Here is a 14,610-nt window from a genome sequence, read left to right on the forward strand (position 1 = left end):
GCCCACTGTGTACATTAAGATTTTTACCATTTGTCAAACTCCAAGTATTGAGTACATTTCACTTGACATTAACTTTATGACTAAACTGAAACAACAGTTGAATTTTGCACACAAATTAACTTTAGAATGCTTTATGTAGTTGGTTTAATTTGTGCATTTCTAATTCCAATTTTCTTTAGTTTCTTATTTCATAAATTCATTACATGTAGTTTCTCTTATTGGACACAAATATTTTGAAATAACTGTAATTCTCCTAATGAAAGTACAACTGCTATTAACCTTGGGTTCAAAGTTTCCATGCATGGTGGAATACACAATGTGCTATCCGAAATTGGGACTGGTGCTGCCATCTGTTGAAAACCCTAGCTTTGGACTAATGATCACCATCACCTTCATTTACACGTACACACCGGTCCCAGCACTTCTGCCACTGGTCAAACATTTTCTGGAAGTCCTGTTCTTTGATTGTGTTTATCACCGCTACCAATGCTCTATGAATCCTCCCTAGTGTGTCAAACCAATGGCCTTTCAACATGAGTTTCAGTTTTGGGAATAGCGTGAAGTCACAAGGTGCCAAACCTGGCGATTACGGTGGGTGGGGTACAACCGCCATGTTGTTTCTTGCCAAAAGGTTCCTAGTGAGCAAGGATGTGTGACAGGGTATGTTGCCGTGATGCAGCAGCCAGTTTCCTTGATGCCAAAGTTCGGGCTGTCGTCGCCACACGTGTTCACGGAGCCATCGCAAAATGTCACAGTAATACGCGGAATTCACTGTTTGGCTGGGTGGGACGAATTCTTTGTGCACAGTTTCCTTGGTATCAAAGAAAACGATGATCATGCTCTTCACTTTGCTCTTCACCTGTCTCGCTTTTTTGGGTCTTAGAGAGCCCAGGCTCTTCCACTGGGACGATCGTCGCTTTGCCTCCCAGCTGAATGCCACTCCACACACTAACTCATAAGATATGCAGCTCTCGCCACCTTGCAGTGCAAACATCTACTACTCTTACTTTCCAGACCAAAAATTTTGGATTCCACCTTGTTCCTAAGCCAATTTAGTGCTGGCTCGATCTTGAATTCAATAGCTTAATTTGCTTTTAGGTGTGCTATCATTTGCCTACAGTTTGCACCAGCCAACCTGGTGGTGCTGCCATGGGTTTTGGCAAGGCTTCTAGTGAGGAGCTAGGGTGTTCATGATATGTCAGCCTGGGGAGCAAAACAGTGAAGTTGTACCTCATGGCTGTGAGTTGTTGTCAGGTTATTTTGGGACGAAATATGACCTGGTACACACTGCAGTCCGCAGCCCGTGGTCGTGCGGTAGCGTTCTCACTTCCCGCGCCCGGGTTCGATTCCCGGCGGGGTCAGGGATTTTCTTTGCCTCGTGATGACTGGGTGTTGCGTGATGTCCTTAGGTTAGTTAGGTTTAAGTAGTTCTAAGTTCTAGGGGACTGATGACCATAGATGTTAAGTCCCATAGTGCTCAGAGCCATTTGAACCATACACACTGCAGAAACTGTTGACCCAAATCGCTAGTTACATCATTTGGAACAGTGCTGTTCGGAAAAGCTGAGCATCATGTGTAATTGATGACTGTTTTCCCAGACCACTTTCTCTGTGTGTTATTGTCCTAAGAATTCATCTTGCCCATTTGTACATTTTATTGTGGTTTTAATTATCAGTTTCTGCTGGCTACTTGCCCTCTGCTTAACTTCTAACATGAACACTAATCTTACCATGAACTGTTGGATGTGGAACTCAAAATTTCTTGTTTATCTCGTGCGACACAAACAAATTGGTGCCAGGTGTGGGGTACCATAAAGGCACTTAGGCATTTGGGACTTGGCCTACCTATCCACAGAAGACAACAATACCTACTGATCCTGCTACAGCAACTGTGGCAACTAACAGGAAGTTGTGGCGAATCTCCAGCTCAAGCTGGAGTTCTGTACCACAACAGGTTCCAAATAGAGTCCTGGTGGTTGCAGGGCAACACAGGGCTACAGTAGCACAGCAAATCCACAAGGCACAGGGATGCCCGAGCAGCCAGTGTTTCGCAGGCTTGAGACCAATGGTATGGACCTAGCAGCAACATCAGATGCAGTAGCAGTGGCTAAGGTGAGTGACACGTTCGGCGCATCCAAGCAGGTAGCAGCCAATTCATTACAGATTGTAGGCACACGGGAAGTGCGTACACACCAGATGACACAGAGCAGCATAACTCGACGCACTACAAGAAGAGCGGTATAACACTCGGTGGAGACTATTTCAGTTCCTCACAATAGTAGCCACATATACAAAATCTAGACCAGCATACTTGCCGAATTACTTTCAAGTTATATAGTTTCCTATATCTTCAGGGTTACACTATGACAATGTAGGACAATTGGAGACACACAGTACCATATGGAGCATTGTGACATATGTGAACATGGACTCTGTTATAGTGTGTTTTCAAAAGGCTGGACAATGTGGTAAGGTAGCAGAACAAAGGTGCAGACACACACTACAGTAACTGAATGTAGATTAATAGAGTAAGTTACCAGACCAACAGGTAACACACCATGTAAAAAAAAAAAAAAAAATTACACCCCTGCAACAACTAGTACAGCAGCTGATGAAGCACGAGAGACGAAAAAAAAAGAGGAATCTTTAACTTTGTAGGCCAGGTAAGTAAAATACTTTGTTGCACACTAGATGAAGCAGATGCAACATACTACAAGGAACATATATATGCCATGGAGAGAAACTCAGAAGGATTACTAAGGTTAACAAAACAGGCAAGTTGCAGTGATAAGGCCCACATTGTCAGGAGTAAACAGAGCAATTTATACTTTGAAAGCGAACGAACATGTCCTAAAGACTGGGGTGGAAAGCCTAGAGTGTTTTATAAAAGCATGTGTGAAAGAAACAGACATGGTTTTAATAGGGTAGCCTCATTTGTAACAATAGCAGAACAGGTATTGCAACAGTTAGCAGTATTTGGCAGATAGAGGAGGAATACAAGCACATGATAAATGCAACTGTAAACACACAAAGGGAGATATTGTAGCCTCACATAATTAATCCCATAAAAATTGTAAAATATTTAAGCCTGATAATGTGGTGAGCTAAAAGATGTTAAATTTCCTGTTGCTCTTGCTGAATAATCTGGTTATTTACTATTACGAGTAACTGATTTAGATGTTTTCATCTCTGGTAGTATAATAAGGTTTGTAATTAATAGCCCTTTAATTAATGACAATGTTTTTAACTTGTATAGAATATTTCCATTGTCTGGAGAAATCCCTCAAATGAAAGGGAAATACATTTTTTACAGCAAGAAAAAAAAGCTCTTGCCAATAGATGAGTCTAAGAAGTGGCAATATGCTAAACTTTCAATGGATCAATGCAACAATTGAATTGTAAAGAACTGAGTAGACAGTTCTTTGCATTATTATCAACCTTTGATCATGGAGAGTGTGAAGCAAAATTATTGCAACTAGAAAGAGAAATTTCAGAAAGTTTTGTGAAAAGGATAGTCGCATTGAATCAAAGCATTTGGACACAACTAAACAGTAATGAATGGTTATATTTAGCTCCGAAGGAGGGAGGGCTGACAGTATTATGCAGGAGAGAAGCACCACAAGATTTAGTCTTTAAAGGCATAGGTAACCTAAGTTTCTACAGTAAGTGTAAAGGCTACGGGATCAGAATATTCATACCAACAGATAAGAGTGGTTCACAATAATATCACAAAGGAGACTGTTCTACTGTAAATAAAGAGAAGAGAAACACTTCTGTGCTAAATCTAGACATACCATTTGAACATTTAGTAACCCAACTGGACAATTAAAAGTTGCAGGGAAGAGGTTGGACAGTCACCAATTACAACATACATAAGCATTACACTAATCACATTAGTTACATTAATATGTTGTTGTAAGCAATGCAAATATCATAAAAAATGTCTCAGAAGTCTACAGAAACACTTCAATGATACTACTGTTGTGGAAAGATATGTGTACAAACAACCATCGTGAATCAATGTCCAGAAACTAGTCCAGCTCGAAGTTCCCTCCGTAGAGCAGCTGAAGAAGTAGGAATTTATGAACTGAGTGCAAAAGACCATGACAATTCAGTTTCATTTAGAAGTAGACATTACAATCAAAAGAAATTTGTAAAACATATCAGTAAAATTTAATTGTTATCTTTCAAGTAAAATATAGGAAGTAAATGTACTTAAGAAATGCACCTAAAGAATATATCTTATGAAATGTACTTCAGCGTATTAATGACAGTGTATAATCAGTTATGCCAAAGGAATGTAAGTAAAAGAAGAAATTCTGTAATGCAATTTTGTCAAATATAAATAAAAAGAACTGACAACCGACGCTACTCTGAAGAGTAACACTAATTTCACTGGTGGAGGGAGGTGTTATATAACCATGAGAAAGCCAAGTCTGAAATACATTGTTCATGTTAGTAACAAAAGAGGCAACATGGCTGAGAGCAGCCACAGACCTGGAAGCACGCTGGCCAATGCCAGCTTATAGGCAGCTGCACTTGATAATAAGCTAAAAGCTATAAACACGCAAGGAGGGCCATGGGTACTTCTGACAATGCAGTCATTGATAAGAATTGTAATTAAAACTAACAGGCTTATGGCATTTCTCGTTAGAAAGAAAGCGTGGGATATGAAGGAGAGAAAGAGAGGGCCTCCTAGTGAGGATAGCACTGCGTCATGAGAAGCTAATGCAGGGCTTAAGACACAGTGTGTCACCATATTAAGACAGCCATCTCTACCCCTCCACCCAGCCTTTGAAGAACCACTGAACAATAGTGCACATATACAGAAAATAACGAGGCGAGTAGCCCTCGACACTAGGTCATGCCAGGCACAGGCAGGGTCAAAGGAGGAATTGTAATAAAACTCAGAAGCAGGAAGCTCTGAGTAGAGAGAGAGTGCTAGGAGTAAGAGTACTAGGAGCAGAGGTGAGGTAGAACAGTCTGATGCGAAATTCTGCAGGCAGGCAGCTGGGAGAGCCACAGTTCATTGCAGAATTAGCAACAGGACCTGATGGGCTCTTAGGCAGTGGCTGCGGGACTCTGTATTTGTCATGTGTCTCAAGACAGGCTTTCATTCGAACATACAGAATGGTGTTTGTATCGGACTTGGCTGTGAATACATCTCAGCCACAGCAATTAGCTTTTTTGTTTAAAGCTGAATAAACTTCAACTTATTAACTGTTCTGAAGAGCTTATTTCAGATACCTCCCAGTCCTGTAACTTTCACACCAGCGATTTCAACAGCTTAGGCAAATCAGTCTCCCTCTCACTACAGTCAACCAGCTAAGCCCCTTCTTACGAACTGTGTTGCTCAATCCTAGCCAAAACTCACATTTTGAATGTGAAATGCTCCATAGTGAAAAATGAAGAGATTATCATGCAGGGAAGGAAACAATTGAGCTGTCATATAGTAGGATGTGAGAACAGCACAGGCAAATTATGGCACAGAGCAATAATTTTGATCGCTGTTAAGAAACAGTTAATACATGGGCCTTTCCAATCAGTTCGGGCAGGACATACAACATGTTAATATCAGCACTTGTTGGTGCTCAGAAAGGTATTTTGGAGCTGTATCTGATCAATCCAGTTCAGATTTTAAGGTACCTGGAACTGATAAAAAGATGACAACAAAGGAAAGCTGTTCCCTGTCACCCGTACAGCAGGTGGTGGTTACCAATTCATTGGAATTATTGATCTGGCATCTTAAGTGTTAAATATCCCACCAGCAGAGGACTTTGTATACAACCTGTATATAATATTAACTGTGCAGTCAGAAGTGCATGGAATGAGACATTTGTTTACATATATTACCCCCAAAAAATAGCTACTGCTAACTGATGACATGAAATGGTAGTATTGAAGCTAAGTAGCAAACAGTTACAACATAAAACATTAGATCAGAGCCTCAGAAATGCAAGCAGGAATTTATACTTTCGTTCATGCATAATGATGAAACAAGTGAAGCTAAGGTGCTGCAGCCACTCCATGAAGTTTTGGACTGTGTGCAGAAGATAATGATGTCGAAGGAAGTCTGTGGACACCGCTGAGTAATAACACAGGCCAACGATAAAACTTTTTTGCTGAAAATACCTTATTCTTATGTGTTTTTTAGGGTATGAAATCCAAATATGATACTTAAAAAACTTCATCACCCACCATTTCCTCACATTTTACAGTTAGATTTATTAAATTAAGAGATTTTTTAAGAGTTTAGCAGCTTTTATATAGTTAAGATAATTTAAAAAGGAGGTGTAATGAATGTAGATGACGTTGGTAGCACTGCTGAAAAACATTTGCTTTCAAAAAAAGGTTGATTCTATTTTTTTGTTAACAGATGGTGTTTTGTTTACTGTCAACCTAACCTCACTTTCCCGTTTCCGGTACATGTGCTCAGTACAATGTCTAATCGTGGTTGTCAAAATTCTGCTGACAGTTTTTGTTACAGTTTTCTTTTACATAAATCTTGGACACCGCATAAGGTATGTTATGTGTGTGTTGAAGATCTGAGAAAATGGTCCAAAAAGGAGAAAAAAAGCCTTTACATTTGCTGTTCCTATGATATGGAAGGAGCCAAGAAATCATTCTGATGATTGCTACTTTTGCAGTATTGATATTACTGGTTGTAATTTGAAAAACCAGAAGGTAATAAGCTATCCTAACCTTCCATCCGCCATCCAACCAGTAGGGCACGGTGTAGATTTGCCGGTTCCTGAACCACCAGATGATTTAAATTCTGTTGCAACAGAAGTATTTTCTGATGTACTAGCTGATTTAGATGAACCAGATAATGATGAATTCAACTGTAATACAGGAAGTCTAGAGCCCAGATTGTTTACTCAGACCGAGCATACTGATTTGGTTAGGGATATGGGCTTAATGAAAGAAAAAGCTGAATTGCTTGGCTCTAGATTAAAAGAAAAGAACTTATCAGCAGTTGGAACCAGGATATACATGTTTAGAAAGAGAGAGCAGCAATTTTCGAAGTTTTTTCAACAAGGAGGTTATTTAGTATACTGCTCACAAGGGAACCTCCCCATCGCGCCCCCCTCAGATTTAGTTATAAGTTGGCACAGTGGATAGGCCTTGAAAAACTGAACACAGATCAATCGAGAAAACAGGAAGAAGTTGTGTGGAACTATGAAAAAAATAAGCAAAATATACAAACTAAGTAGTCCATGCGCAAGATAGGCAACATTCAGGTTAGTGTGAGCTCAGGAGCGGCGTGGTCCCGCGGTTAGCGTGAGCAGCTGCGGAACAAGAGGTCCTTGGTTCAAGTATTCCCTCGAGTGAAAAGTTCAATTTTTTATTTTCTGACAATTATCAAAGTTCAGGCACTCACACATAATCAACTTCGCTCTCCAAAATTCCAGGTCATGTTCAGATTTGCTTGGACATATGCAGGATTTGACGGTCTACACACGGAAAAATTTGAAAACGTTAAAAACAGATGTTTGGACAGAGCACAGGGAAAACTGTGTGACTGTGAAACTGTTGCATTCATTTGTTGCAGTTTATGTGACAAACTCTTATGTTTTCATCACTTTTTTGGGAGTGATTATCACATCCACAAGAAAACCTAAATCGGGCAAGGTAGAAGAATCTTTCTACCCATTCGCCAAGTGTAGAAGTTAGGTGGGTCGACAACATATTCCTGTCATATGACGCACATTGCCGTCACCAGTGTCATATAGAATATATCAGACGTGTTTTCCTGTGGAGGAATCGGTTGATCCAGGAGCTTGCGACCAAATGTTTTCGGTTCCCATTGGAGAGGCATGTTCTTTTGTCTACTAATCGCACGGTTTTGCGGTGCAAAAATAAAAAAAGTAAACTTGTCACTCGAGGGAAGACTTGAACCAAGGACCTCTCGTTCCACAGTTGCTCACGCTAACCATGGGACCACAGCGCTCCTGAGCTCACAGTATCCTTGATGTTGCCTATCTTGCGCATGGACTACTCAGTTTTTATATTTTGCTTATTTTTTTCATAGTTCTACACAACTTCTTCCTGTTTTCTCGATTCATCTGTGTTCAGTTTTTCAAGGTCTATCCACTGTGCCAAATTATAACTAAATGTGGGGGGGGGGGGGGGGGAGTACGATGGGGAGGTCCCTTGTCAGACACTATCGGTCTGATGAATGAGTTTGGTATTGAATACAAAAAGGAAGACTGGAGGCTGTTTTATTAATTCATCCAAAATTAGTTTAAAGGCTGCTTTATTACACAATGGTAATATGAATGCATCTATACCTGTTGGACATTCTGTACATATGAAAGAAAGCTATGAAATCCTAGAAATAGTGCTAAATAAAATATACTATTCTGCTCATGATTGGATGATATGTGGTGATGTAAAAGTAACATGCATGCTCCTTGGTCAGCAAGGTGGCTTTACCAAATTTCCATGTTTCTTGTGTGAATGGGACAGTAGGGCTAAGAATCAACACTGGTGCAGAAAGAACTGACCTGTGAGGGAGTCTTTAAAACCTGGTGAGAAGAATATTTTTCGCAAAAACCTTGTTATCCAAAAAAAAGTGCTCCTACCACATCTACATATAAAGTTAGGCCTAATGAAACAGCTTTTACAGGATTTGCCTAAAGGTGGACCGTGTTTTAAGTATCTCTGCCAAAAGTTTCCAAGCCTTTCAGAAGCTAAACTGAAAGAAGGTGTCTTTGTCAGACCTGACATTAGAAAATTGATGTTTGATGTTGACTTTGTGGATTCAATGACCTTAAATAAGAAAGAAGCATGGGTATCATTCAAGCAAGTCATTACAAAGTTCTTAGGACATGAAGAAGACCCAGAGCATGTTTCTATTATAGCTACAATGTTAAAGAAGTTTAAAACTTTAGGACTTTTAATGAGCCTGAAAGTTCACATTTTGAACAGTCACCTTGATTACTTCCCAGACAATATGGGAGATGTTAGTGAAGAGCAAGGAGAGCATTTTCACCAGGACATTAAAGTGATGGAAAAACGCTACCAAGGCTGCTGGAACACCAACATGATGGGGGACTACTGTTGGTTACTTCACCGAGAAGTTCAGCAAGTGACTCATCGTAGAAAAAGCTACACAAGAAGCTGCAAAGAAAAAACGAGAAAGAAAATACAAACCAATTCTAGCTGACAAGTTAAACCTCTATTAACACATATCATTGTTTTAGGTAGCTTACTGTAAATACAAACCATGCTTACGTTGTAACAAAGTGTTGCAACAAAGTGTTTCATTAATTTCCCCATTTACTATGCAGCATAGGATTTTTATACTATATAATAAGAAGCATATTGCTCAAAAACTATGGGTGATACAAAAAGAAACTAAGGCTAGATTTGGATTCAGCTCATAAAAACCCACAAACATCAGCTATCAAAGTAAAAATTTTGTTTCAAAAAAATTTTTCATTGGCCTGTGTAACGAATGGTTGTTGCCCCAGTAGATGAGAGAATTACCATAATCTGTCACAAAAGAAGACCCACAGATATCTTGCCCTGAGACACAGGAAAGTTAAAAAGTTTCAGGTAACTTTTGTGGACATATGACTCGACTGAAATCAATCAGTAAAGGAAAGGCTGCTGGACTTGATGGAATACCTTTTCAGGTCTACATAGCCGATGCAAAAGTATTTGACCCTCTTCTAACAGCAGTGTACTGTAGGTCTCCAGAGGAACAAAGTGTTTCTAATGACTGTAAAAAGCTCAGGTCATTCCCATTTTCAAGAAGGGCTGTTGAACAGACACACAAAATTATAGGGCTATATCTCTGACATGAGTTTGTTGTACAATTTTGGAAAATGTTTTATGCCTCCATATTATGACATTTCTGGAAACTGAAATCCACATAGGTTCCGAAAACAATTATCATCTGGAACCCAGCCCACTCTGTGCATACACGAGAAACAGAAAGCAGTAGATACAGGTGCCCAGGTAGATGCTGTGTTTCTTGACTTCCAAAAGGCTTTCAATACAGTTCTACACAGCCACCTAATGGACAAAATATGAGTCTATGGAATATCAAACTGTATGATGACTAAGAGTTTCTAGTAAATAGAATAAGGCATGTTATTCTGAATGGAAAGATGTCTTCAGACGTAAAAGTAATTTCTAGCATGCCCAAGGGAGTGTTACAGGACTATTACTTTTCACTATATAAACAAAAGACCTAGTATATAACATCAGATGTTCCATGAGGCTTTTTGCGGGTGATGCTGTTGTGTACAGAAGTCACAACACTAGAAAATTGCAGGAGGACCTGCAGAGGAGTGATGCTTGGCACAGGGAGTGGCACTTGACCCTCAGTGTAAAAAAATTTAACATATTGCAAATAAATAGGTGTAAAGAACCCTCATGATTACAAAATTGCAGAACAATCAGTGGAAGCAGTTACTTCTGTAAAATACCTAGGAGCACGCATACAGAGTGATTTGAAATGGAGTGACCATATAAAATTAACTGCGAGTGAGACAAATGTCAAATCGAGATTAGGTGGAAGAATCCTCATTAAATACAATTCGTAACAAAGGAGGTGGCTTACAAAACACTCATTCAACCGGATAGGACTGATAGAAAAAATACAGAAGATACAAAGAAGAGCAGCACATTTTGTTACAGTTCATAAGTGTCACAGAGGTGCTCAGTAACTCCATTGGCAGCTGCTCCAAAATAGGGGTCCTGCATCATGGTATGGTCTACAGTTAAAAATCTGAGAGTGTATCTTCCTCGAAGAGTCATTCAATATATTGCTTTCTCCCACACATATCTCGCAGGAAGACCATCAAGATAAAATTTGAGAGCTTAAAGTGCACATGAGGATTACAATAAAGTGTTCTTCCTGCGAACCATACACAACTAGAACAGGAAATGGGGAAAGTGACACTGGTAGACATAATACCCTTTTTGCGATGCACCTTAAGGTGGCTTATGGAGCACAGATGTAAATGCAGATACAATCTGAGTATATATGAACAAATAGCACCTGTAGTGATATTGCGCCGAAATAACAGTAAATACCAAGAGGATAAATATAAGTGAATCTAAGCTGGATTTGCCAATACAGCCTACAGTTAGACAGTTGGATGACCTAACAGCTGCAGGACATGAGCTGGAAGATGTGCAATGTGAGACTGGACATAAAGAGAGAAGCACTTTGGGTAACTTCTCATTAAGCAATTTCTCTTTCTGGAGTTATGTGGGCTCCAGGTTAGTGATTTTAGTAATTGCACGTTGTCTACGTAAATACTGCAAATGTCAGAGAGACTTTTAAATTTTTGGTGAAAACAATGGGTTACAGTTGCTGCAGAAAAATGTGTGTTACAAACAGTCATAAATTCTGTGCCGAGATGGGGATGTTGTCAGTTATTATCCTACCAGAAGGGCATCAACAGACAGTCAGGAAATCATTTTTGGTAAGTCTAGAGTGCCTACTAGGCATCTGCGAGCTCATCTTATAGGTGGTGTTTCTCTGAATGGCATAGCAAAAATGGACAAATGCTGAACATTACAAATAAACACTGGTAGGAATGAAAACTATTGTGAAGTATTTTCTCTTTCAGGTATTAATATTGTATTTATGTCAAGAAGTGTACATTATTGTATGAAGTGTAAATCATCATAAAGTTGATTTTACATAAAATGTATACCCATCTTTCCTGAGAATGGAATTACAATAGTGATATGAAATGGCTCAAATTGAAAAGTAAAATGTGTCCATATTTCAGGTATTAGAATCTTAACAATGATATGAAGTGTGAAAAGTAAGAATTTAAATGTGTTTTTCTTCCAGGAAAAAATCTGTTTATAATGTATTTCCTTCATGCAGCACTCAAAAGTATATACGCATATCTTCTGAATATTACTGTAAAGCACATGTGTACTTTTACCAATTAATGAGATAACACTTGTGAAAAATTTAAGTTAAAAATTGTAGTTGCCAGGGACAGTGCCCACAAATTTTTCCCCAAAGGGGGGACGGGCAGGAAGTGTCGCATATTTAGAAACTGCAACGCCCAACAGGCAAAAAACAGAAGCCAGAACAAATAAATTTCAAACACAGTACAAAGAAAAAGCCATCATCAGGGCACAGTTGGGTGTGGCAGGATGTTGGTGTGCTCACGTGAAGAAGCCGCGAGGTGTGGCAAGGAATAGGTAGTGACGACATATTATGGTCACAGACACAACCCCACATGGCAGTGCCGGAAATGCCAATGTGGAATGGGTGATGTGGCCTGCTCAACAGTATAAAGTTGTCTGGAACAGAGTCTGACGTAGAGAGCCCAGTTCAGGCTGGGTCCTTGATTTGTGCAGTATTTGCTCTGGCTCTGATCTCATTCATACTTAGCCATTTACCTCCTCCAGGGAACTTGATAGGCCACGAGAACACATTTTCATCGATTCATTCGTTTACTACCTGCTCAGATGAACATTAAAAACTGTTAGTGTTCAAGTTTTCAAGTATTTCCCCACTGAGTTCCATAATTTCTTTAAAACATTCAGTTAGCCATTTCCACATTAGCTAAGCAGACTGACCTTTTCCATTCCCTACATCATTTGGTGTCTAGACTGCTCACTGGATGTGTTGCCTTACCTGATGCCGAACATGAGCCAAATATCTTCCACTGTCAGCCTTTGGTCACTTCCGATGGCAGCATCCACTGCAGCAATGACAGAAGGAGTAATGACTAGATGAGCCTGTCCTTACCAATAGCTGTCTTTGAATGACACCTGACCTTCTCAAAATTGTTCATTCCATGCCAACAAGTGCATGTGTGACATACTATGTTTGCCATACACAGTAGACATTCAGGCATGAATTTCATTACCTGACACCCCTCCCACAGTGCAAAACTGCATTACACTTTGCTGTTCCTCTTTCCTGACCTCCACATTGAAATTGGACACACACACACGACTTGCAGACCTCTTGTCTAGTGCAACTATAGATAAATGGCATGGTGGTAAATGTTTGCACAGTTCATTAGTGATTTTCAATATAGAGCACTTCTACACACACAGCTACCTGTGTTATCAACATCCACATCACGCTCATTATACAGTCTGTCTTTTTTTCGTTCTATTGCTTCTTGCATATGAAACAACCTTTGTTATACAAGTAAACTGACACATCTACACAAAATAAGAATAACTGACAGAGCACTCTTTGGTCCAGATATCACTAATTAATATCACAGTTATTGCTTTTTAAACAGGACAAGTTTTGGGAAAGTTTGCCTTATTTGTTTTCCTCTCTCCTCTGCAGATTTCTTTTTACAGAAGTAATAAAGCCCGCAGGTGAAATAGCATTTCAGAATCTATTTCACCAATAGCACACTCTGTGATTCCTTTAGTTGTAAACATGTGGTCATTATCACAAAATATCAGATTTGTTAATAAAGAAAGCACTTCCCTCTGTAAATTAATCAGTATATTTTTATATTAGAAGGATACACTACTACTCATTACACAGAGGAGATGCAGATAGACATATTGAAAAGACTGCTATACATGTTAGTTTTCGGCCGAAAGCCCTTCTTCTGAAGTAGAAAACACACATTCACACAAGTGCAACTCACACATTGAATCACTGCCTGTATGCTGTGGCCATGTTGAGTCCAGCCAGTGACCAGAGACAGTGGCCATGTGTGTGCAAGTTGTATTTGTGTGAATAGCAGTCTTTTCCTTGTGCCTGTCTGCAACTCAACATCTCCTTTTATGGTGAGAAGCAGTCTATTCTTTTCATAGTATTATTGTTATTCCATTATGGACTTTCCATTGTTTGGAGTTTTTCTTTTTCTTTTGCTTGAATTATTTCAGAAACCTAGTACTGCTGTTCTGCGTAACTTTTAAGTAGTCCGTTATCTTCTCAATCTGAACATAAGCCAGGTAACTATTCTACACAATTTTTTAAATAACATCTCACTACACTGTCTGCAATCTGTTCAACATTTTCACTATACAATGACAATGTGCTCTAATATGCGTGACAATTATCAACCATGTAAAGATCAACTTCGTTATTAACATCTGCCAACACGGTTGCCAATTTTCATTAACAAGAGGATCCACTTGTGCAGTGAAACATATCCTGTAGGCAGCTTTAAACTGAACAGTTTTTGGATGTTTCTCTTACAACCTCTGCTATGGAAAGAAGCAAGAAATAATTCCAAATGATCTCCGTTTAACCAATGTATCAAAATACATTTGAGAGATGTTATTTGTGTCCAAATGTAAATTTTACAGTGTCCTCTAAGATTCATTAAATCAACTGCAAGTCCAGGAATTGCAGCATTCCTGGTAAAGCTGTGCACAAATGTACCATAAAAAAAAAAAAATGTTTTTCAAGTAAGCAATGCACTCGTCTATACTGTTCACTGCTTCTATTCTGTTATTCCTATAATAGGAGCCTTTGCTCTCTTTCCTAGTAGGAGACATAAACTAAGTGAATCCAAACATAAGTCAATATGTTTTATAGAAGGTGTTTCTGTAAGATTGTGCAAAAATTTAACAGTACATATAGGATGGCCCACTGAAGAATTTGAGGTAGGGAACCAGGAATTGGAGAAGCCAGCCTAAGGA

This window comes from Schistocerca cancellata, chromosome 2 (genome assembly GCF_023864275.1).
Source record: "Schistocerca cancellata isolate TAMUIC-IGC-003103 chromosome 2, iqSchCanc2.1, whole genome shotgun sequence".
NCBI classification, from domain to species: Eukaryota; Metazoa; Arthropoda; class Insecta; order Orthoptera; family Acrididae; genus Schistocerca; species Schistocerca cancellata.